At 37.5% G+C, this 25432-nt stretch overlaps 1 long non-coding RNA gene across 1 annotated transcript; it reads right to left on the bottom strand.

Moving 5' to 3' along the window:
* Positions 1-1186: 1186 nt before the first annotated feature.
* Positions 1187-4314, bottom strand: LOC127338496 (uncharacterized). The gene is made up of 2 exons (XR_007874384.2): positions 3982-4314; positions 1187-1417 (listed from the first exon to the last, which is right to left on the bottom strand). It is a non-coding gene; the product is annotated as an uncharacterized lncRNA (long non-coding RNA).
* Between the last annotated feature and the right edge of the window lie 21118 nt (positions 4315-25432).

Genomic DNA, 25432 nt, shown 5'->3' with positions numbered 1-25432 from the left:
TGCCCATTTGAATTTGGTCAAATCATAAGTTTGACCAAGATTTGAACAAGTTTAAAACATGAAAATGAAAAGGTAAGCCTGGATCCTTCTTAGTCACTCTAAAATGAAGCTTTTGGGAGGTTTTTGAAATTTCCATGTTTGAAACACAAAACCACTTCTCTTCATGCTTGACTTCATAAGACAGAGTTTAGGGTTAGGGGGTACACTACAAGGAATCGGGTCTATTGCAACAAAAAAAATTGTCGCAATAGATGCCGTTTTGTGGCAATATGCACCTATTGCCACGAAATGAAGTTTGTTGGCAAGCGTTGCAATTACATGTATGGTAATAGGCTATTGCAACGAAAACACGATTGTGGCAACAAAGCGATCTATTGCAACAACCATGTAGGAAGTTGCCACATGTTTTCCCATGGCAACACTCACTTGTCTCCACAATTTGGTTTGTGGAGATAGCTTGTCGCAACATGCAGCCGTGTCGTGGCGTTTGCCAGTTTGTGGCGATAGACATTTGTGGCAATAACCTATGCCAACGAACTAAGTTTCGTGGCGCACTCTCTTTCGTGGTGATAGCGAGCCGTTGCGATAACCTATGGCAACATCTACTAGTTTGTAGCATTAGCCATTTGCTACGAACCGCCACGCTCGTGGTATTAACTTATGGCGACAATCATTCCACTCGTCGCGATAAATAGGTATGGCAACGGTACAAAAAATTGTGGCGGGAAGGTGTTGCGACAATTGTAACATTTCGTGGCGATACTCTATTTCAACAAAATCCAGTTTTGTGGCGCCAAATGCTTATCGCAACGGGGGGAAATCTTGTAGCAAGTAGCTACTGCGACAATGCGAACTTTTCGTGGAGATACTCCGTTTCAACAAAATTCACAATTGTGGCGTTACATACTTTTTGCAGCGTCCAAAATGTTTGTAGCAAGAAGTTACCGCCACAATTTCAAGGTTTTGTGGCGATACTATATTTCAACAAATTTTTATTCCGTGGTGCCAAATAGTTATCACATCATGCATAAAAAATGTGGTAACAATTTATTGCAACAATAAAAAGTTCTTCGTTGCTACATCCTAGCGCAACAAAGCATGTAGTCATGGCGTCTAGGATTTGATGCAACACTATATTTTTCGTGGTGCTAACCTAAGGCAACAGAAAGTGAGTTGTGGAAACAGCTTATCGCAACCATAAAAAAATACAACCATTGAATTACAAAATTCAAATCCACACGTATAATATGCAGGTTCATACAAATCATAATTCTCATATCAAATATCCATCAAATGCAACTAAAGTAAAATGTAGCAATCCAGCAGAGTTGAGTCCATTGCTACCATGGTAGTTGAACTCTCTAAACTATGTGCGTTTTTCGTGTACTTCGACCCTGTCCAGCTAAGTCTTTGGGTCCTGCAATCAAAAAAATAAAGAAAAAAATTACTAGAAGCCTATATTAAGTAAAACAAGTAAGTTGTGTCAACAAGCTAATACCTAATGAAATTATGTAAGGCAATATCTATGATTGAATGCCCAGGTGTTAACCATGCAACATACCCAGGTGTAAAACAAAAGGGAATGCACTGAACTGACAGAAGGCTTGCACTGTTGATGAGATAAAATTATAAAGTAAATTTTGATTACTTCACGATTCAGTGTTTCAGTTGCATGACGAACTACAATGTGAAAATAGTACAAAGATCCTATTTGAGTGAATGATTTATAGATGGTGTGACCTATACAAGTGCAAACGACCTACAGTAGTACAATTAAAACAACCACAAAATAACATGATGTGATCTACAGAAGTGCAAACAAGATGCTCTGATTCTGCTACTTGCAATCAAATATATGCTTTGAGTATGTAATTTCAAGGAAATACTAAAATATTATATGTATTAGTTTCCGCTACTGAGATTCAGTGTTTGCTAAACAGATATCAGAGGCTGATGATATTTATGAAAGAATAAGAAGATACAGAGTGCCAGAAACTTTGAACAATACATATCAGCTCAGTTAAGTTCATCGCTATATGTTTCAGACTTTTAAACAGCAAGTTCAATTCAGTTAAGTTATTAGATTCCGCAGTTTTAGACTTTCAAACAACAAGTTCAGTTAAGTTTATCGCTATATGTTTCAGACTGCAAATTACAATTTTAAAAGACAAATTCACTCAGTTGAAATTGCTCTTGTATGAATTAGGATTAGCTAAATTTGAACAGCAGTATATAATGTGTTATTCAAACATTAGACAAGAAACAAGTTAGACGTTATAAAAGTGCAAACAACCTAGTAGAAATAAAACAGTGTCATATACTGCACACAAGTAGCATGTACGCAATATTTTTGGTTTCAGATAGGAAAGAATCTATTTAGTAATGAATGGATTAAACCATATCTGCATGCAAGTATCCGGTTTCAGTATCAGGTTTCAAGTAGAACCAAAAAGGAGCACTGAAATTTCAGTATCAGGTTTCAAGGAGAACCAAAAAGGATAAAATGATCAGGTTGTTTAAGGCATCATAACTTTGCTTTAGTCAAATAGATGACAAAACTATTCAGAATTCCATAGTACGATTGCACACGCAGATTTTGAAAGTCTGAAAGATCACAAACTCACAATGTACAAAATGTTAAGAAGCACGGTTTAATCCAGAACATGCATTAAGCACATATTTTCGGTTAGGAACTGGATCCTCTAACGTGAAGAAGGCAAGTCAGGGAAAATAAGGTTGGGAAGTCAGGCTCCTGTAGCATAATCACCCTGTTTTGCAATGTAATTAATTACTAAACGTAATTACTGTAAATTAAACTAAATTTTATTACACCATAATTTTCTCAGTATGTAATTACTTCAAATGCATAACATTAATTTGTATTATGCAAACTAAACTAATTTATTTGGATTTTAATCGTATGGTTTGAAAGAAGGAAAGTTAGAGCACTGTAGCTTCTCTAACTTTTCACCTGCAAGTTAGAGGATCCAGCTCCGCCCCGAGGGGAGTAAATATTACAGTACTTTTATTGCCTGATGATTGATTATGCGATAGTCATACATCCACTAAAACTAAAACTAGTACTACTACTAATCAAAAATTGCAGATGTTCGTGAACCCTCTACATGGCTGGGTTGCATGTTATTTTTTAGATAAAAATTATCGCATCATTAATACTACCACTAGTTAATTAGTATAGGGCATTCACCCCTCCTTCTCGGAATGATTGTGTTGAGAAATTTTAGGAGTGAAAATTAAGGTGAGTAATTAGTGGGGAATTCAGATGCATGGGCTATCCAGACTTACCCGATTTGACGATGAAAATAGAAGGAAGAAAAGTTTAATAGGATAGCAAATTAAGAAAGTGATTAGCAGGGAAGTTAACATTTCTAGCACAAAACCTATAGCCAAATCGGCGTTTCCATCAGATCATAAATCTAGAACCACATGTTTTATTGCATCAGAAGAGTGGATCATACAGAATATCAAGCTGATGTTGAGAAAAAAATGATGATGAGTGGCGGTAAGACAAGAATAAAACAAAAGGGCTGTAATGTTGCGATTCACATATATTACAGGCTTATCAGATGATTCACATACAGTACATGCTAGCTGCAATTTTTTTACTAACTTTGGCTAGGACATGTTAATTTGCTAATCCATTCCCAGAGTAAAAAAGTGGACAGGCACCAATTGAACCAAAGTGGCAATGCACCAATTGCAACTGTGAACAGGCAAGAACATACACATCGAAATCTCAAAAATTCAGAACAAATAAAAGATGCGGAGGTGGTCAACCAAAAGTTGAGCAATGTGGAGAAATTTCAGTACGGACTGGATATATAATAAAAAGGATCTAGAGCAGGAACTCTATCAGATCTGTTGAGATGGGTTGCAATAAAACTAATGCAAATCGGGATGTACTATATTGGCCTACCAAGTACCAACAGAACGCGAATCAGGATGTGGAGCAGGGAATACCAATCTAGCAGTAGTCTAAAGGAATCATCTTGTCTCGTGCTAGCTATGGAGGGTCAGAGTTGCGGCTTGGTGATGAACGCGGCCGCATCTCCAACTCCGGGTCACCCATTTGGCGATGGATCCCGATTGATGCGTATGAGCGCGCGCTACCGCGGGAGGTGGGAACTTCGCTCGTGATGCAGGGAAAAATGGAGGCGGGGATGCAGGGGAAGAATAGGTGCAGGGCGGCCATCGGCGATCTAGTTGTTTTTCTGGATGGGAGGAAATAGGAAGTGAATTACCGTTTGCTGTGTTGACGCGTGATGATTCGGTGAGGAGGAACCTGGGAAGAGTCCTCAGATCCAATCGCGCGTGATGACGCCGTGATTTAGTTTAGAGCACTATATAATCGATAGTTACGGGGTAGTTTAGCGGGAAGGTTAAAATATAGGCTATTTTGGTGGGAACAAAAATTTATAAGGACAGTAATTAGGGGGCATTTAGCGGGAGGTTGGAAAATATTGGCGCAAACTACTGTGGAAGCTAAATTAGGCGGTGGGAAATTAATTCGTTTTGGAGGGAATGTTTAGAATAATAAAATAAATTGAAAAAAAATGTTCCGGACCACGCGACCTCGACGGCGGTTGCGAGATGCAGCTCGCATCCTGGCCTCATGACGACCTTGATACCGGCGGCTGCGAGATGCAGCTTGCGTCCCGGCCGCCCGTTCTGCAGATGGACTGCACCATGGCGACCTCGACGCCGGCGGTTGACCTGCTGCTTCGCCTTCAACCACGATGGGTTGTTGTTCGCCGAGCGGCCGCTGGCAAATTGGTCTTATGTGCCGGGGGTATATTCATATTACCGCCCGCCGGCGAACACGAAGGTGCCGGCAATAACCCCTTACCATCGGCGAGGTGATCTCCGGCGAACACGAATGCGCCATCGATAGCCCAAATCCATGCGCCGACGGTAAGGATTTATGTAGTAGTGTCCCTCTTCCTCCACCGCTGCCGCGCGGTTCTGGCGATGCGACGGTCCATCTATGCCAGTCCAGATGGGCGATGCGACGGTCCATCTATTTCATTCCATATATAATGGTTTGTATCGAGAAGTATTTGTACATACACAAGGGGTCATCATGTAGATCATGGAACCAAAATGAAATGCCGCACTTTCCAACTTGGAAAACCCTAGGTGTACTTGATGTAGGGTAATGGAGGTGATGTGGGGGGTGGGGCTACGCTCATTGACAGAAACATAATGGCACCTTCACTTTGAGGCTACTATAGGTCATAGTGTTGCCTTGAAATATGATTGTAGATGGGAGATGGTACCGTCGATCTATGCCGGTCCAGATGGGCGATGCGACGGTCGATCTATGCCATTCCATATATAACGGTTTGTATCAAGAAGTATTTGTACATACACAAGGGGTCATCATGTTGATCATAGAACCAAAATCAAATGCCGCCACATATGGCGACATGTTCCAACTTGGAAAAACCTAGGTGTACTTGACTCAGGGTAATGGAGGTGATGTGGGGGGATAGGCTCATTGAAAGAAACATAATGGCACCCTCACTTTGAGGCTACTAGGTCATAGTATGGCCTTGAAATATTATTGTAGATGGGCGATGGTATGGTCGATCCATGTCAGTCCAGATGGGCGATGCGACAGTCCATCTATGCCATTCCAGATATAACGGTTTGTATCGAGAAGCAGTTGTGCATGCAAAAGGCGCCGTTTTTCTTCTCCTCCGCCTTCCTCGCGGCCTTCTCCACCCTCTCCGCCTTCCTCGCTGCCTGGCGCTGCTCGCGGTCCGCCTTCTTCTTCTCCTCCGCCGCCGCCTTCTCCTCCTCCTTCTGCGCGTAGAATGCCTCCATCGCGGCGACGTCCTCCAGGAACTGCCGCGCTCGAGGCGGAGGCGCTCATCGCGCTCCGCGATGAAGAGTCGCTGCTCGAGCTCGCGCTGGCGCCATTGCTGCTCACGCGTGACGGTCGGCGACTGCGTCCACACATCGTCGAAGTTCATTGTGCGGCGGGAGCGGCCGAGGCGCCAGGCGACGGCGTCGTAGGCGCGCGATGCCTCGTGCGCCGCCTCGAACGTGCCAAGGCGGATGCGCTCCTCGCCGGAGCGGATCTCGGCATCGAAGTGGCCGCTTGGCCGCGGTAGCCGGAGGAGGAGCGACGGCGGGGAGGCATCATGTCGGCGGCGGTGGAGCGGCGGTGCGGGCGCGACGCGGGAGGCAGAGGTGGAACGACACGCGGACGGCAGAGGTGGAACAACACGCGGGCGGCTGAAGTTTCCGGGTGGTTGGCTTGCGCGCGCGTGGCATTTATAGCAAGCGCGGCAGCCCAAGATGCAAGTTTCCTGCACGTGATGGCGCAAAAATCGTGGGCGCGGCAAAGCTTTTAGCGCGCCGCTTTTTCACGTGTCCCCTTGGGGTTCGCGCGGGCTCCCGCGTGCCAAACTAGCGGTTTTTATCGTGTGTTGGAGGTGCTATGATGCGAGTAGGTGAAAACACAGTTATGGCTTGACGCCTTGTCTCCCTTTACTCAGATTGATATATGCAAGACCCGATCCCTGTTCTCTTTCTATTCCCCTTTCTGTATAGACCAAATCCCACCCGAGTCTCCGTCGCCAGAGGACAGAAGATGGAGATCTAGGAGGTGGTTGTACTCTTTGATAGCGACGATGAGGGAGCTTCTTGTCCATGTAAGCCGTCGCCACAATTTGTGTCTCCTATTTTCATCTAGTTGACCTACGCCCCACAAATAATACTTTCCCTTGATATATACTATGCAAGGAAGAACACGCCGCTGCCGCCGCCGCATTTTGGAAGAAACCAGAGAAGAAGAAGGTTGCAGAGGAGAGGACGCCGCTCGCTGGTCCAGGAAGCGCCGCCTTGCCGGCTCCGCTGGCGGATCGAAGGCCCGCCAAGACGCCGTCCCCGGTGGCGGCTTCACGAAGCGCCGCCGTGCCGTAGGTCGCATTTCAAGCAAGCGCCACGACGCCGTCGCCGCAAGCGGATCGAGGAAGCGCGAAGACACCGTCGCCGCTGGCGGGTCGAGGAAGCGCCATCATGCTGCCTCCGCTGCCTTACTTTGTTAAATTGGATGCACTTGGATCTTCTTTAAGTGCAAGCAAGTTTTAGAAGTGGTGTCCTATTTTGTTAAGTTGGGTGTTAAAGTTGTGCGCTTGAAACTTGGTTTAAGTAAGTGCAACCAAGTGGTCGCTGGTATCAACGAAATCACTTTTGGTGCTGTATAACTTTATCTTTTATTGTAAGTATGCTTGTTAAACAATGAAATCACTCTTTTCCTGTTGTATAACTATATCTGTGATTGTGAGAATATCATATGCAATATGCAAGTTTGAAACTTCATAATTGTTTTGGATGAATCATCAGGTTACTTTCGTCTTACAAGTTATAGCAGCAATCAAACTTCTAATCATCTCATTCCCTAATGGGTATGCATAAATTCAATTTACTTCTAATAATCAGGTTTGCTGTTAAATTTGCCCCTAGCTAGAATTGAGGAGTAGCACTGCTGCATGCAATCTTTTTCTTAAATGGACCGCATGCAATCTTTGTAAATCACGCTAGTGTGATTGCTTTGCCCATGTACCTACCTTTTTATTTCTTTCCGTCTATCTAAATCAAGGGAGCTCCCACAAATATAAATCCTTTTAACATACATGCAGTCAGGCACACAATCCTTGTAATAACTGATGGAGAAATTTGTGGGATTTATTGACATATTCAGTGACGTTTCTGATCGGGAAAGGTAAAGGATCGTTATGGAACAGAGGGTAAGTGGTATCACCATTCCGTCAAAAAAATCTTTATTACACTTTGGGCTGAAACGGTGGGTCAAATTAGACATTAAAGAAAAAAAACAAAAGTGCCAACGACAGCTCCTCCCGCCCTTCGTCTTTGACGCCGTGGCCGCCCCGTCCCTCGTCTTGCAGCGCCGCCGCTAGGGTTCTTCAACAGCGGTGCGTCCTCATCATCCCGAAAGGCAAAGTGAGGCCCCGTGTGCAATTTCATCAGTCTGGGAAAGATTTCGTTATTCCCTGCGTTCTACTCATCGAATTTGATTTGGCGTGCATCGAGGAGTAGTGTCTGTGCCGTAGTGGTGTTACCAGGCAAAATTAGGGACCAATTGCTTCAGGTACTGCATATACGTCTCAATCCCAATACTCTCAATGGAGGCACAGACATGGGAAGTAATGTATGCTGTAACTGCAAAATTACCTCGCCTGATGAACTAAATGGAAAAATCCAACAGGGCTTGTTGCCTCTGAAAGTTTTATCACAATGGAAAAATCATGAAAGCCTTGGCAATTAAGTTTTGTCACGATGGAAAAAATCATGATAGTTGCAAAAAGCGTGTAAACTTACTACAAAAGAGTTTTGTCCGTACTCTTTACAACAAGCAAGCCTTGGCCCGTTGGTTAGAGGCGCTTGCCTGCACATGCGAGGTGCGAGCTTTGAAACCTACTTTTTGCAATTAATTGTTTCCTTATAATAAAAGGAAAATGAATTAATCAGCGATAATGATACCTATTGCATCTTTTTAATAAAGATTGAAAAATCCATGATTGTTGCAATATCTTATATATATTACCATGGATACGTAACTTGTTGCAATATGCAAATAATTATTGCAACGAAATGGGTTTGAGGCAAAACACTAGTATTACGACAAATTAGTATTTTGTTGCAATACAAGTTATTTTTTGCAACAATGTGAATACTTAGCGCAACATGGGGAAATGTTGCAATATCTTTTCAAATATTACCACAATTTTATGTTTTTGTTGCATTAGCTCGGCTCTATTGCAACAAGGTGTAAAGTTTATGCAACGAAGCGTAATTGTCGCAATAGGACCACCATATTACAACGCAGCTATGTTTTGTTGCAATACACGCTCTCTTTTGCAACAAAAAAGGTGACTACCGCGACAAAACTAAATTGTGGCAATATGTGGAGGCTATTACCACGAATGGGGGTTTCGTGGCAATATTGCGTTCTATTGCAACGAAAACTGGCCGTTGCAATAATTATTATTGCAATAGACCGGATTTCCTGTAGTGGTAGATACATGATTTGTTGTTTGAATATGTTTAGACCTTGTTTATCAACTTGAATGCTTACTATATGTGACATGAGAATACTATGTGCTTTGGTTTTCATTTTTTTGATTTTTTCTGAATTTTTATGTCCATTTGATCTTGGTCAAATCCTAGGTTTAACCAAGATTTAAACAAGTTTATAACATGAAAATAAAAAGGTAAGCCTGCATCCTTCTTAGTCACTCAAAAATGAATCTTTTGGGAAGGTTTTTGAAAATTCCATGTTTGAAATCCAAAACGACTTCTCTTCATGCTTGACTTCATAAGACAAAGTTTAGGGTTAGGGGTAGATACATGATTTTTTTCTGGTTTCAATATGTCTAGACCTTATTTATCAACACTTGCGTGCTTACTATATGACGTAAGAAGGCTCTATGTTCTTTGGTTTTTCATTTTTTTGAATTTTTATGCCCATTTGAATCGTGGTCAAATCCTAGGTACGGTTTGACAAAGATTTGAAAAAGTTTAAAACATGCAAATAAAAGGTAATCCCGACCTGGATTCTTTAGTCATTCTAAAATGAAGCTTTTGGGGGGTTCTTCAAATTTCCATGTTTGAAACCCAAATAAACCACTTCTCTTCATGCTTGACTTCGTAAGATAGAGTTTAGGGTTAGGGGTAGATACGTACAGGATTTTTCTAAGTATTTTTATGCCCATTTGAATCTTGGTCAAATCCTAAGTTTGACCAAGATTTGAACAAGTTTAAAACATGAAAATGAAAAGGTATGCATGGATCCTTCTTAGTCACTGTAATTAAATGAAGCTTTTGGCAGGTTTTTGAAATTTCCATGTTTGAAACCCAAAACCACTTCTCTTCATCCTTGATCGACTTCATAAGACGGAGTTTAGGTTTAGGGGTAGATACATGATTTGCCTGGTTTGAAAATGTTTAGACCTTGTTTATCAACTTGAATGCTTACTATATGACATAAGAATACTATGTGCTTAATTTGGTTTTCATTTTTTCTATTTTTACTGAATTTTTATGCCCATTTGATTTTGTTCAAATTCTAGGTTTAATTAACCAAGTTTTAATTAAACAAGTTTAAAACATGAAAATGAAAAGGTAAGCATGCATCGATCCTTCTTAGTCACTCCAAAGTGAAGCTTTTGGGAAGTTTCTGAAATTTCCATGTTTGAAACCCAAAACGACTTCTCTTCGTGCTTGATCGACACTCCAGAAGACAAAGTTTAGGGTTAGGGGTAGATATATGATCGATTTCTCTGGTTTGAATATGTCTAGACCATGTTTATCAACTTGAGTGCTTACTATATGACATAAGAAGGCTATATATGTGCTTTGGTTTTTCATTTTTTTTTGAATTTTTATGCCCATTTGAATCTTGGTCAAATCCTAAGTTTGACCAAGATCTGAACAAGTTTAAAACATGAAAATGAAAAGGGTAAGCCTGGATCCTTCTTAGTCAGTCTAAAATGAAGCTTTTGGGAGGTTTTTGAAATTTCCATGTTTGAAACCCAAATTAAACCACTTCTCTTCATGCTTGACTTTACAAGACATAGTTTATGGTTAGGGGGTAGATACATGATTCGTTTGTTTTAAATATTTCTAGACCTTGTTTATCAACTCGAATGTCTTACTAGATGACATAAGAAGACCATGCGTTTTTTTTTGAATTCTTATGCCCATTTGAATCTCTTGGTCAAATCCTAGCTAGGTTTGACCAAGATTTAAACAAGTTTAACACATGAAAATGAAAAGGTAAGCTTGTATCCTTCTTAGTCACTCTAAAATGAAGCTTTTGGGAGGTTTTTGAAATTTCCATGTTTGAAACCCAAAACCACTTCTCTTCATGCTTGACTTTACAAGACAGAGTTTATGGTTAGGGGGTAGATACATGATTCGTCTGTTTTAAATATTTCTGGACCTTGTTTATCAACTCGAATGTCTTACTATATGATATAAGAAGACCATGCGCTTTGTTTTTTTTAATTCTTATGCCCATTTGAATCTCTTGGTCAAATCCTAGCTAGGTTTGACCAAGATTTAAACAAGTTTAACACATGAAAATGAAAAGGTAAGCATGGATCCTTCTTAGTCACTCTAAAATGAAGCTTTTGGGAGGTTTTTGAAATTTCCATGTTTGAAACCCAAAACCACTTCTCTTCATGCTTGACTTTACAAGACAGAGTTTATGGTTAGGGGGTAGATACATGATTCGTCTGCTTTAAATATTTATGGACCTTTTTTTTCAACTCGAATGTCTTACTATATGATATAAGAAGACCATGCGCTTTGTTTTTTTTTAATTCTTATGCCCATTTGAATCTCTTGGTCAAATCCTTGCTAGGTTTGACCAAGATTTAAACAAGTTTAACACATGAAAATGAAAAGGTAAGCATGGATCCTTCTTAGTCACTCTAAAATGAAGCTTTTGGGAGGTTTTTGAAATTTCCATGTTTGAAACCCAAAACCACTTCTCTTCATGCTTGACTTTACAAGACAGAGTTTATGGTTAGGGGGTAGATACATGATTCGTCTGTTTTAAATATTTCTGGACCTTGTTTATCAACTCGAATGTCTTACTATATGATATAAGAAGACCATGCGCTTTGGTTTTTTTTTAATTCTTATGCCCATTTGAATCTCTTGGTCAAATCCTAGCTAGGTTTGACGAAGATTTAAACAAGTTTAACACATGAAAATGAAAAGGTAAGCTTGTATCCTTCTTAGTCACTCTAAAATGAAGCTTTTGGGAGGTTTTTGAAATTTCCATGTTTGAAACACAAAACCACTTCTCTTCATGCTTGACTTCATAAGACAGAGTTTAGGGTCGTTAGGGGGTAGATACATGATTTGTCTTGTTTGATTATATTTAGACCTTGTTTATCAACTTGAATGCTTACTATATATGTGACATGAGAATACTATGTTCTTTGGTTTTCATTTTTTTGATTTTTTTAAATTTTGATGCACATTTGAATCTTTGTCAAATCCTAGGTTTGACCAAGATTTAAACAAGTATAAAACATGAAAATGAAAAGGGGAAGCATGTATCCTTCGTATAGTCACTCTAAAATGAAGTTTTTGGGATGTTCTTGAAATTTCCATGTTTGAAACCCAAAACGACTTCTCTTCGTGCTTGATCGACACTTCAGAAGACAAAGTTTAGGGTTAGGGATAGATATATGATCGATTTCTCTGGTTTGAATATGTCAGACCTTGTTTATCACCTTGAATGCTTACTATATGACATAAGAAGACGACGTGCTTTTTCTTTTGATTTTTTTGAATTTTTATGCCCATTTGAATCTTGGTCAAATCATAGGTTTGACCACGATTTAAACATGTTTAAAACATGAAATTGAAAAAGTAAGTCTGGATCCTTCTTAGTCACTCCAAAATGTACCAATTTATATATGAGTTAACTTGGCTTCATGGAAAAAATAATGTCATGTAAATGAGTTAACTTGGCTTTCCTACCCTTGAATCCATAGGAGTAGTATAATAATCAACCGAGTTTTTAAACCAACAGGTCTGTCACTTACGTGTGGTGCCCATGCGTGAGGTCCCACACTTCAGTGAGCACAAGCCAAGTGCGGTAGGTACGCAAACTCATCAGATGCGTCTTTGGAAGTCTCGGGTCCTTCAGATTCGGTTGTCCCCCTCACAAAAAAAAACTCTCATTCTCGGCCTCGCTCGACTCGCTCGCTCGCACCTCCGCTCACCGACAAAACCTGCAGCAGTCCAACATCATCACCCGAAAAAGGGCAGACACCATAATTCTCTCCCTTCTTCTCTCCTTCCGAGTGATCCCTCTTCCTCCGAGTTTCACTCGACGGGCAAACACACGTGTGCTGCATAGTAATAATATAAAAGTAGAAAAATCGACCTACGAATCTATGATTAAATAGGTTAATCTAGGGTTTTGACCACTACTAAAGATCAAGTTCAAAAATATCCAACTACTGGTTCGATTTCGGGCTACTAATATAAAATTAAATAAGTTGAACTAGTATTCCTCTAAAAAATCATTTTGGTATGCATTGTTTTATACTTTTCATAGCTATAGTGCATCACAAATTCATGATTTCATGCTTTGCATTGCCAATTTCGATTTTTTCTAACCACCTTCTCTTTGATTTCAAATTTAGGTCAAACTATTGGTGCCTGGTATGTGTTCGACTTGAATTGGATGCTGCGTCTGCACATGTTTTGCCATTGTTTTGGGCTTCCACACATCTTTGGGGCATCCAAGTATTTACGTTACCTTGTGTTTTCTTGAATTGTAATTCATGTACCATTCCTCCCAATTTTTATGCCCATTTGAATTTGGTCAAATCATAAGTTTGACCAAGATTTGAACAAGTTTAAAACATGAAAATGAAAAGGTAAGCCTGGATCCTTCTTAGTCACTCTAAAATGAAGCTTTTGGGAGGTTTTTGAAATTTCCATGTTTGAAACACAAAACCACTTCTCTTCATGCTTGACTTCATAAGACAGAGTTTAGGGTTAGGGGGTAGATACATGATTTGTTGTTTGAATATGTTTAGACCTTGTTTATCAACTTGAATGCTTACTATATGTGACATGAGAATACTATGTGCTTTGGTTTTCATTTTTTTGATTTTTCTGAATTTTTATGTCCATTTGATCTTGGTCAAATCCTAGGTTTAACCAAGATTTAAACAAGTTTATAACATGAAAATAAAAAAGGTAAGCCTGCATCCTTCTTAGTCACTCAAAAATGAATCTTTTGGGAAGGTTTTTGAAAATTCCATGTTTGAAATCCAAAACGACTTCTCTTCGTGCTTGACTTCATAAGACAAAGTTTAGGGTTAGGGGTAGATACATGATTTTTTCTGGTTTCAATATGTCTAGACCTTGTTTATCAACACTTGTGTGCTTACTATATGACGTAAGAAGGCTCTATGTTCTTTGGTTTTTCATTTTTTTTGAATTTTTATGCCCATTTGAATCGTGGTCAAATCCTAGGTACGGTTTGACCAAGATTTGAACAAGTTTAAAACATGCATGCAAATAAAAGGTAATCCCGACCTGGATCCTTTAGTCATTCTAAAATGAAGCTTTTGGGGGGTTCTTCAAATTTCCATGTTTGAAACCCAAATAAACCACTTCTCTTCATGCTTGACTTCGTAAGATAGAGTTTAGGGTTAGGGGTAGATACGTACAGGATTTTTCTAAGTATTTTTATGCCCATTTGAATCTTGGTCAAATCCTAAGTTTGACCAAGATTTGAACAAGTTTAAAACATGAAAATGAAAAGGTATGAATGGATCCTTCTTAGTCACTGTAATTAAATGAAGCTTTTGGCAGGTTTTTGAAATTTCCATGTTTGAAACCCAAAACCACTTCTCTTCATCCTTGATCGACTTCATAAGATGGAGTTTAGGTTTAGGGGTAGATACATGATTTGCCTGGTTTGAAAATGTTTAGACCTTGTTTATCAACTTGAATGCTTACTATATGACATAAGAATACTATGTGCTTAATTTGGTTTTCATTTTTTCTATTTTTACTGAATTTTTATGCCCATTTGATCTTGGTCAAATTCTAGGTTTAATTAACCAAGATTTAATTAAACAAGTTTAAAGCATGAAAATGAAAAGGTAAGCATGCATCGATCCTTCTTAGTCACTCCAAAGTGAAGCTTTTGGGATGTTTTTGAAATTTCCATGTTTGAAACCCAAAACGACTTCTCTTCGTGCTTGATCGACACTTCAGAAGACAAAGTTTAGGGTTAGGGGTAGATATATGATCGATTTCTCTGGTTTGAATATGTCTAGACCATGTTTATCAACTTGAGTGCTTACTATATGACATAAGAAGGCTATATATGTGCTTTGGTTTTTCATTTTTTTTTGAATTTTTATGCCCATTTGAATCTTGGTCAAATCCTAAGTTTGACCAAGATCTGAACAAGTTTAAAACATGAAAATGAAAAGGGTAAGCCTGGGTCCTTCTTAGTCACTCTAAAATGAAGCTTTTGGGAGGTTTTTGAAATTTCCATGTTTGAAACCCAAATTAAACCACTTCTCTTCATGCTTGACTTTACAAGACATAGTTTATGGTTAGGGGGTAGATACATGATTCGTCTGTTTTAAATATTTCTAGACCTTGTTTATCAACTCGAATGTCTTACTAGATGACATAAGAAGACCATGTGTCTTTTTTTAATTCTTATGCCCATTTGAATCTCTTGGTCAAATCCTAGCTAGGTTTGACCAAGATTTAAACAAGTTTAACACATGAAAATGAAAAGGTAAGCTTGTATCCTTCTTAGTCACTCTAAAATGAAGCTTTTGGGAGGTTTTTGAAATTTCCATGTTTGAAACCCAAAACCACTTATCTTCATGCTTGACTTTACAAGACAGAGTTTATGGTTAGGGGGTAGATACATGATTAAATCTGTTTTAAATATTTCTGGACCTTGTTTATCAACTCGAATGTCTTACTATATGATATAAGAAGACCATGCGCTTTGTTTTTTTAATTCTTATGCCCATTTGAATCTCTTGGTCAAATCCTAGCTAGGTTTGACCAAGATTTAAACAAGTTTAACACATGAAAATGAAAAGGTAAGCATGGATCCTTCTTAGTCACTCTAAAATGAAGCTTTTGGGAGGTTTTTGAAATTTCCATGTTTGAAACCCAAAACCACTTCTCTTCATGCTTGACTTTACAAGACAGAGTTTATGGTTAGGGGGTAGATACATGATTCGTCTGTTTTAAATATTTCTGGACCTTGTTTATCAACTCGAATGTCTTACTATATGATATAAGAAGACCATGCGCTTTGTTTTTTTAATTCTTATGCCCATTTGAATCTCTTGGTCAAATCCTAGCTAGGTTTGACGAAGATTTAAACAAGTTTAACACATGAAAATGAAAAGGTAAGCTTGTATCCTTCTTAGTCACTCTAAAATGAAGCTTTTGGGAGGTTTTTGAAATTTCCATGTTTGAAACACAAAACCACTTCTCTTCATGCTTGACTTCATAAGACAGAGTTTAGGGTCGTTAGGGGGTAGATACATGATTTGTCTTGTTTGATTATATTTAGACCTTGTTTATCAACTTGAATGCTTACTATATATGTGACATGAGAATACTATGTTCTTTGGTTTTTATTTTTTTGATTTTTTTAAATTTTGATGCACATTTGAATCTTTGTCAAATCCTAGGTTTGACCAAGATTTAAACAAGTATAAAACATGAAAATGAAAAGGGGAAGCATGTATCCTTCTTATAGTCACTCTAAAATGAAGTTTTTGGGATGTTCTTGAAATTTCCATGTTTGAAACCCAAAACGACTTCTCTTCGTGCTTGATCGACACTTCAGAAGACAAAGTTTAGGGTTAGGGGTAGATATATGATCGATTTCTCTGGTTTGAATATGTCAGACCTTGTTTATCACCTTGAATGCTTACTATATGACATAAGAAGACGACGTGCTTTTTCTTTTGATTTTTTTGAATTTTTATGCCCATTTGAATCTTGGTCAAATCATAGGTTTGACCACGATTTAAACATGTTTAAAACATGAAATTGAAAAAGTAAGTCTGGATCCTTCTTAGTCACTCCAAAATGTACCAATTTATATATGAGTTAACTTGGCTTCATGGAAAAAATAATGTCATGTAAATGAGTTAACTTGGCTTTCCTACCCTTGAATCCATAGGAGTAGTATAATAATCAACTGAGTTTTTAAACCAACAGGTCTGTCACTTACGTGTGGTGCCCATGCGTGAGGTCCCACACTTCAGTGAGCACAAGCCAAGTGCGGTAGGTACGCAAACTCATCAGGATGCGTACTAGAAGTCTCTGGGTCCTTCAGGATTCGGTTGTCCCCCTCACAAAAAAAACTCTCATTCTCGGCCTCGCTCGACTCGCTCGCTCGCACCTCCTGCTCACTGACAAAACCTGCAGAACAGTCAACATCATCACCCGAAAAAGGGCAGACACCATAATTCTCTCCCTTCTTCTCTCCTTCCGAGTGATCCCTCTTCCTCCGAGTTTCACTCGACGGGCAAACACACGTGTGCTGCATAGTAATAATATAAAAGTAGAAAAATCGACCTACGAATCTATGATTAAATAGGTTAATCTAGGGTTTTGACCACTACTAAAGATCAAGTTCAAAAATATCCAACTACTGGTTCGATTTCGGGCTACTAATATAAAATTAAATAAGTTGAACTAGTATTCCTCTAAAAAAATCATTTTGGTATGCATTGTTTTATACTTTTCATAGCTATAGTGCATCACAAATTCATGATTTCATGCTTTGCGTTGCCAATTTCGATTTTTTCTAACCACCTTCTCTTTGATTTCAAATTTAGGTCAAACTATTGGTGCCTGGTATGTGTTCGACTTGAATTGGATGCTGCGTCTGCAAATGTTTTGCCATAGTTTTGGGCTTCCACACATCTTTGGGGCATCCAAGTATTTAAGTTACCTTGTGTTTTCTTGAATTGTAATTCATGTACCATTCCTCCCAATTTTTATGCCCATTTGAATTTGGTCAAATCATAAGTTTGACCAAGATTTGAACAAGTTTAAAACATGAAAATGAAAAGGTAAGCCTGGATCCTTCTTAGTCACTCTAAAATGAAGCTTTTGGGAGGTTTTTGAAATTTCCATGTTTGAAACACAAAACCACTTCTCTTCATGCTTGACTTCATAAGACAGAGTTTAGGGTTAGGGGGTAGATACATGATTTGTTGTTTGAATATGTTTAGACCTTGTTTATCAACTTAAATGCTTACTATATGTGACATGAGAATACTATGTGCTTTGGTTTTCATTTTTTTGATTTTTCTGAATTTTTATGTCCATTTGATCTTGGTTAAATCCTAGGTTTAACCAAGATTTAAACAAGTTTATAACATGAAAATAAAAAAGGTAAGCCTGCATCCTTCTTAGTCACTCAAAAATGAATCTTTTGGGAAGGTTTTTGAAAATTCCATGTTTGAAATCCAAAACGACTTCTCTTCGTGCTTGACTTCATAAGACAAAGTTTAGGGTTAGGGGTAGATACATGATTTTTTTCTGGTTTCAATATGTCTAGACCTTGTTTATCAACACTTGTGTGCTTACTATATGACGTAAGAAGGCTCTATGTTCTTTGGTTTTTCATTTTTTTTGAATTTTTATGCCCATTTGAATCGTGGTCAAATCCTAGGTACGGTTTGACCAAGATTTGAAAAAGTTTAAAACATGCATGCAAATAAAAGGTAATCCCGACCTGGATCCTTTAGTCATTCTAAAATGAAGCTTTTGGGGGGTTCTTCAAATTTCCATGTTTGAAACCCAAATAAACCACTTCTCTTCATGCTTGACTTCGTAAGATAGAGTTTAGGGTTAGGGGTAGATACGTACAGGATTTTTCTAAGTATTTTTATGCCCATTTGAATCTTGGTCAAATCCTAAGTTTGACCAAGATTTGAACAAGTTTAAAACATGAAAATGAAAAGGTATGAATGGATCCTTCTTAGTCACTGTAATTAAATGAAGCTTTTGGCAGGTTTTTGAAATTTCCATGTTTGAAACCCAAAACCACTGCTCTTCATCCTTGATCGACTTCATAAGACGGAGTTTAGGTTTAGGGGTAGATACATGATTTGCCTGGTTTGAAAATGTTTAGACCTTGTTTATCAACTTGAATGCTTACTATATGACATAAGAATACTATGTGCTTAATTTGGTTTTCATTTTTTCTATTTTTACTGAATTTTTATGCCCATTTGATCTTGGTCAAATTCTAGGTTTAATTAACCAAGATTTAATTAAACAAGTTTAAAACATGAAAATGAAAAGGTAAGCATGCATCGATCCTTCTTAGTCACTCCAAAGTGAAGCTTTTGGGATGTTTTTGAAATTTCCATGTTTGAAACCCAAAACGACTTCTCTTCGTGCTTGATCGACACTTCGGAAGACAGAGTTTAGGGTTAGGGGTAGATATATGATCGATTTCTCTGGTTTGAATATGTCTAGACCATGTTTATCAACTTGAGTGCTTACTATATGACATAAGAAGGCTATATATGTGCTTTGGTTTTTCATTTTTTTTTGAATTTTTATGCCCATTTGAATCTTGGTCAAATCCTAAGTTTGACCAAGATCTGAACAAGTTTAAAACATGAAAATGAAAAGGGTAAGCCTGGGTCCTTCTTAGTCACTCTAAAATGAAGCTTTTGGGAGGTTTTTGAAATTTCCATGTTTGAAACCCAAATTAAACCACTTCTCTTCATGCTTGACTTTACAAGACATAGTTTATGGTTAGGGGGTAGATACATGATTCGTCTGTTTTAAATATTTCTAGACCTTGTTTATCAACTCGAATGTCTTACTAGATGACATAAGAAGACCATGCGTCTTTTTTTAATTCTTATGCCCATTTGAATCTCTTGGTCAAATCCTAGCTAGGTTTGACCAAGATTTAAACAAGTTTAACACATGAAAATGAAAAGGTAAGCTTGTATCCTTCTTAGTCACTCTAAAATGAAGCTTTTGGGAGGTTTTTGAAATTTCCATGTTTGAAACCCAAAACCACTTATCTTCATGCTTGACTTTACAAGACAGAGTTTATGGTTAGGGGGTAGATACATGATTCGTCTGTTTTAAATATTTCTGGACCTTGTTTATCAACTCGAATGTCTTACTATATGATATAAGAAGACCATGCGCTTTGTTTTTTTTTTAATTCTTATGCCCATTTGAATCTCTTGGTCAAATCCTAGCTAGGTTTGACCAAGATTTAAACAAGTTTAACACATGAAAATGAAAAGGTAAGCATGGATCCTTCTTAGTCACTCTAAAATGAAGCTTTTGGGAGGTTTTTGAAATTTCCATGTTTGAAACCCAAAACCACTTCTCTTCATGCTTGACTTTACAAGACAGAGTTTATGGTTAGGGGGTAGATACATGATTCGTCTGTTTTAAATATTTCTGGACCTTGTTTATCAACTCGAATGTCTTACTATATGATATAAGAAGACCATGCGCTTTGTTTTTTTTAATTCTTATGCCCATTTGAATCTCTTGGTCAAATCCTAGCTAGGTTTGACCAAGATTTAAACAAGTTTAACACATGAAAATGAAAAGGTAAGCATGGATCCTTCTTAGTCACTCTAAAATGAAGCTTTTGGGAGGTTTTTGAAATTTCCATGTTTGAAACCCAAAACCACTTCTCTTCATGCTTGACTTTACAAGACAGAGTTTATGGTTAGGGGGTAGATACATGATTCGTCTGTTTTAAATATTTCTGGACCTTGTTTATCAACTCGAATGTCTTACTATATGATATAAGAAGACCATGCGCTTTGTTTTTTTTTAATTCTTATGCCCATTTGAATCTCTTGGTCAAATCCTAGCTAGGTTTGACCAAGATTTAAACAAGTTTAACACATGAAAATGAAAAGGTAAGCTTGTATCCTTCTTAGTCACTCTAAAATGAAGCTTTTGGGAGGTTTTTGAAATTTCCATGTTTGAAACACAAAACCACTTCTCTTCATGCTTGACTTCATAAGACAGAGTTTAGGGTCGTTAGGGGGTAGATACATGATTTGTCTTGTTTGATTATATTTAGACCTTGTTTATCAACTTGAATGCTTACTATATATGTGACATGAGAATACTATGTTCTTTGGTTTTCATTTTTTTGATTTTTTTAAAATTTGATGCACATTTGAATCTTTGTCAAATCCTAGGTTTGACCAAGATTTAAACAAGTATAAAACATGAAAATGAAAAGGGGAAGCATGTATCCTTCTTATAGTCACTGTAAAATGAAGTTTTTGGGATGTTCTTGAAATTTCCATGTTTGAAACCCAAAACGACTTCTCTTCGTGCTTGATCGACACTTCAGAAGACAAAGTTTAGGGTTAGGGGTAGATATATGATCGATTTCTCTGGTTTGAATATGTCAGACCTTGTTTATCACCTTGAATGCTTACTATATGACATAAGAAGACGACGTGCTTTTTTTTTGATTTTTTTGAATTTTTATGCCCATTTGAATCTTGGTCAAATCATAGGTTTGACCACGATTTAAACATGTTTAAAACATGAAATTGAAAAAGTAAGTCTGGATCCTTCTTAGTCACTCCAAAATGTACCAATTGATATATGAGTTAACTTGGCTTCATGGAAAAAATAATGTCATGTAAATGAGTTAACTTGGCTTTCCTACCCTTGAATCCATAGGAGTAGTATAATAATCAACCGAGTTTTTAAACCAACAGGTCTGTCACTTACGTGTGGTGCCCATGCGTGAGGTCCCACACTTCAGTGAGCACAAGCCAAGTGCGGTAGGTACGCAAACTCATCAGGATGCGTACTGGAAGTCTCTGGGTCCTTTAGGATTCGGTTGTCCCTCTCACAAAAAAAAAACTCTCATTCTCGGCCTCGCTCGACTCGCTCGCTCGCTCGCACCTCCTGCTCACTGACAAAACCTGTAGAACAGTCAACATCATCACTCGAAAAAGGGCAGACACCATAATTCTCTCCCTTCTTCTCTCCTTCCGAGTGATCCCTCTTCCTCCGAGTTTCACTCGACGGGCAAACACACGTGTGCTGCATAGTAATAATATAAAAGTAGAAAAATCGACCTACGAATCTATGATTAAATAGGTTAATCTAGGGTTTTGCCCACTACTACAGATCAAGTTCAAAAATATCCAACTACTGGTTCGATTTCGGGCTACTAATATAAAATTAAATAAGTTGAACTAGTATTCCTCTAAAAAAATCATTTTGGTATGCATTGTTTTATACTTTTCATAGCTATAGTGCATCACAAATTCATGATTTCATGCTTTGCTTTGCCAATTTCGATTTTTTCTAACCACCTTCTCTTTGATTTCAAATTTAGGTCAAACTATTGGTGCCTGGTATGTGTTCTACTTGAATTGGATGCTGCGTGTGCACATGTTTTGCCATTGTTTTGGGCTTCCACACATCTTTGGGGCATCCAAGTATTTAAGTTACCTTGTGTTTTCTTGAATTGTAATTCATGTACCATTCCTCCCAATTTTTATGCCCATTTGAATTTGGTCAAATCATAAGTTTGACCAAGATTTGAACAAGTTTAAAACATGAAAATGAAAAGGTAAGCCTGGATCCTTCTTAGTCACTCTAAAATGAAGCTTTTGGGAGGTTTTTGAAATTTCCATGTTTGAAACACAAAACCACTTCTCTTCATGCTTGACTTCATAAGACATAGTTTAGGGTTAGGGGGTAGATACATGATTTGTCTTGTTTGAATATGTTTAGACCTTGTTTATCAACTTGAATGTGACATGAGAATACTATGTGCTTTGGTTTTCATTTTTTTTGATTTTTTCTGAATTTTTATGTCCATTAGATCTTGGTCAAATCCTAGGTTTAACCAAGATTTAAACAAGTTTATAACATGAAAATAAAAAGGTAAGCCTGCATCCTTCTTAGTAACTCAAAAATGAATCTTTTGGGAAGGTTTTTGAAAATTCCATGTTTGAAATCCAAAACGACTTCTCTTCGTGCTTGACTTCATAAGACAAAGTTTAGGGTTAGGGGTAGATACATGATTTTTTTCTGGTTTGAATATGTCTAGACCTTATTTAGCAACACTTGCGTGCTTACTATATGACGTAAGAAGGCTCTATGTTCTTTGGTTTTTCATTTTTTTGAATTTTTATGCCCAGTTGAATCTTGGTCAAATCCTAGGTACGGTTTGACCAAGATTTGAACAAGTTTAAAACATGCAAATAAAAGGTAATCCCGACCTGGATCCTTTAGTCAATCTAAAATGAAGCTTTTGGGGGGTTATTCAAATTTCCATGTTTGAAACCCAAAACCACGTCTCTTCATTCTTGACTTCATAAGACATAGTTTAGGGTTAGGGTAGATACATGATTTTTCTGGTTTGAATATGTCTAGACCTTGTTTATCAACTTTAATGCTTACTATATGACATAAGAAAACTATGTGCTTTGGTTTTTAATTTTTTAATTTTTTTTAATTTTGATGCACATTTGAATCTTTGTCAAATCCTAGGTTTGACCAAGATTTAAACAAGTATAAAACATGAAAATGAAAAGGGGAAGCATGTATCCTTCTTATAGTCACTCTAAAATGAAGTTTTTGGGATGTTCTTGAAATTTTCATGTTTGAAACCCAAAACCACTTCTCTTCATGCTTGACTTCATAAGATAGAGTTTAGGGGCTAGGGGGTAGATACATGATTTGCCTAGGTTTGAATATGTCCAAACCTTGTTTATCAACTTGAATGCTTACTATATGACATATGAAGACTATATGCTTTTGTTTCTCATTTTTCTGATTTTTTTTTAATTTTATGCCCATTTGAATCTTTTGGTCAAATCATAGGTGTAATTTGACACACAGATTTAAACAAGTTTAAAATATGAAAATGAAAAGGTGGTAAGCATGGATCATTCTTATATTAGTCACTCTAAAATGAAGCTATTGGGAGGTTTTTGAAATTTCCATGTTTGAAACCCAAAACCACTTCTCTTCATGCTGTTGACTTCATAAGATAGAGTTTAGGGGTTAGGGGTATAGATACATGATTTGTCTTGTTTGAATATGTGTCTAGACCTTGTTTATCAACTTTAATGCTTACTATATGACATAATAAAACTTTGTGCTTTAATTTGGTTTATAATTTTTCTATTTTTTTTTTTGAATTTTGATGCACATGTTGAATCTTGGTCAAATCCTAGGTTTGACCAAGATTTAAACAAGTATAAAACATGAAAATGAAAAGGTAAGCATGCATCGATCCTTCTTAGTCACTCCAAAGTGAAGCTTTTGGGAAGTTTTTGAAATTTCCATGTTTGAAACCCAAAACGACTTCTCTTCGTGCTTGATCGACACTTCAGAAGACAAAGTTTAGGGTTAGGGGTAGATATATGATCGATTTCTCTGGTTTGAATATGTCTAGACCATGTTTATCAACTTGAGTGCTTACTATATGACATAAGAAGGCTATATGTGTGCTTTGGTTTTTCATTTTTTTTTTGAATTTTTATGCCCATTTGAATCTTGGTCAAATCCTAAGTTTGACCAAGATTTGAACAAGTTTAAAACATGAAAATGAAAAGGTATGCATGGATCCTTCTTAATTAGTCACTCTAAATTAAATGAAGCTTTTGGGAGGTTTTTCAAATTTCCATGTTTGAAACCCAAAACCACTTCTCTTCATCCTTGATCGACTTCATAAGACGGAGTTTAGGTTTAGGGGTAGATACATGATTTGCCTGGTTTGAAAATGTTTAGACCTTGTTTATCAACTTGAATGCTTACTATATGACATAAGAATACTATGTGCCTTGGTTTTCATTTTTTCTATTTTTACTGAATTTTTATGCCCATTTGATCTTGGTCAAATCCTAGGTTTAATTAACCAAGATTTAATTAAACAAGTATAAAACATGAAAATGAAAAGGTAAGCATGCATCGATCCTTCTTAGTCACTCCAAAGTGAAGCTTTTGGGAAGTTTTTGAAATTTCCATGTTTGAAACCCAAAACGACTTCTCTTCGTGCTTGATCGACACTTCAGAAGACAAAGTTTAGGGTTAGGGGTAGATATATGATCGATTTCTCTGGTTTGAATATGTCTAGACCATGTTTATCAACTTGAGTGCTTACTATATGACATAATAAGGCTATACATGTGCTTTGGTTTTTCATTTTTTTCTGAATTTTTATGCCCATTTGAATCTTGGTCAAATCCTAAGTTTGACCAAGATTTGAACAAGTTTAAAACATGAAAATGAAAAGGGTAAGCCTGGATCCTTCTTAGTCTAAAATGAAGCTTTTGGTAGGTTTTTGAAATTTCCATGTTTGAAACCCAAAACCACTTCTCTTCATGCTTGACTTCACAAGACATAGTTTATGGTTAGGGGGTAGATACATGATTTGTCTGTTTTAAATATTTCTAGACCTTTTTTATCAACTTGAATGCCTTACTATATGACATAAAAGACCATGCGCGCTTTGGTTTTTTTTTTGAATTCTTATGCCCATTTGAATCTCTTGGTCAAATCCTAGCTAGGTTTGACCAAGATTTAAACAAGTTTAACACATGAAAATGAAAAGGTAAGCTTGTATCCTTCTTAGTCACTCCAAAATGAAGCTTTTGGGATTGTTTTTGAAATGTCCATGTTTGAAACCCAAAACAACTTCTCATCGTGCTTGACTTCATAAGACAGAGGTTAGGGTTAGGGGGTAGATACATGATTTTTGTGGTTTGAATATGTCAGACCTTGTTTATCACCTTGAATGCTGACTATATGACATAAGAAGACGACGTGCTTTTGTTTTTCATTTTTTCGATTTTTT

This window comes from Lolium perenne, chromosome 3, assembly GCF_019359855.2.
Source record: "Lolium perenne isolate Kyuss_39 chromosome 3, Kyuss_2.0, whole genome shotgun sequence".
Classification (NCBI taxonomy): domain Eukaryota; kingdom Viridiplantae; phylum Streptophyta; class Magnoliopsida; order Poales; family Poaceae; genus Lolium; species Lolium perenne.
This window is presented reverse-complemented; position numbering and strand designations above follow the sequence as displayed.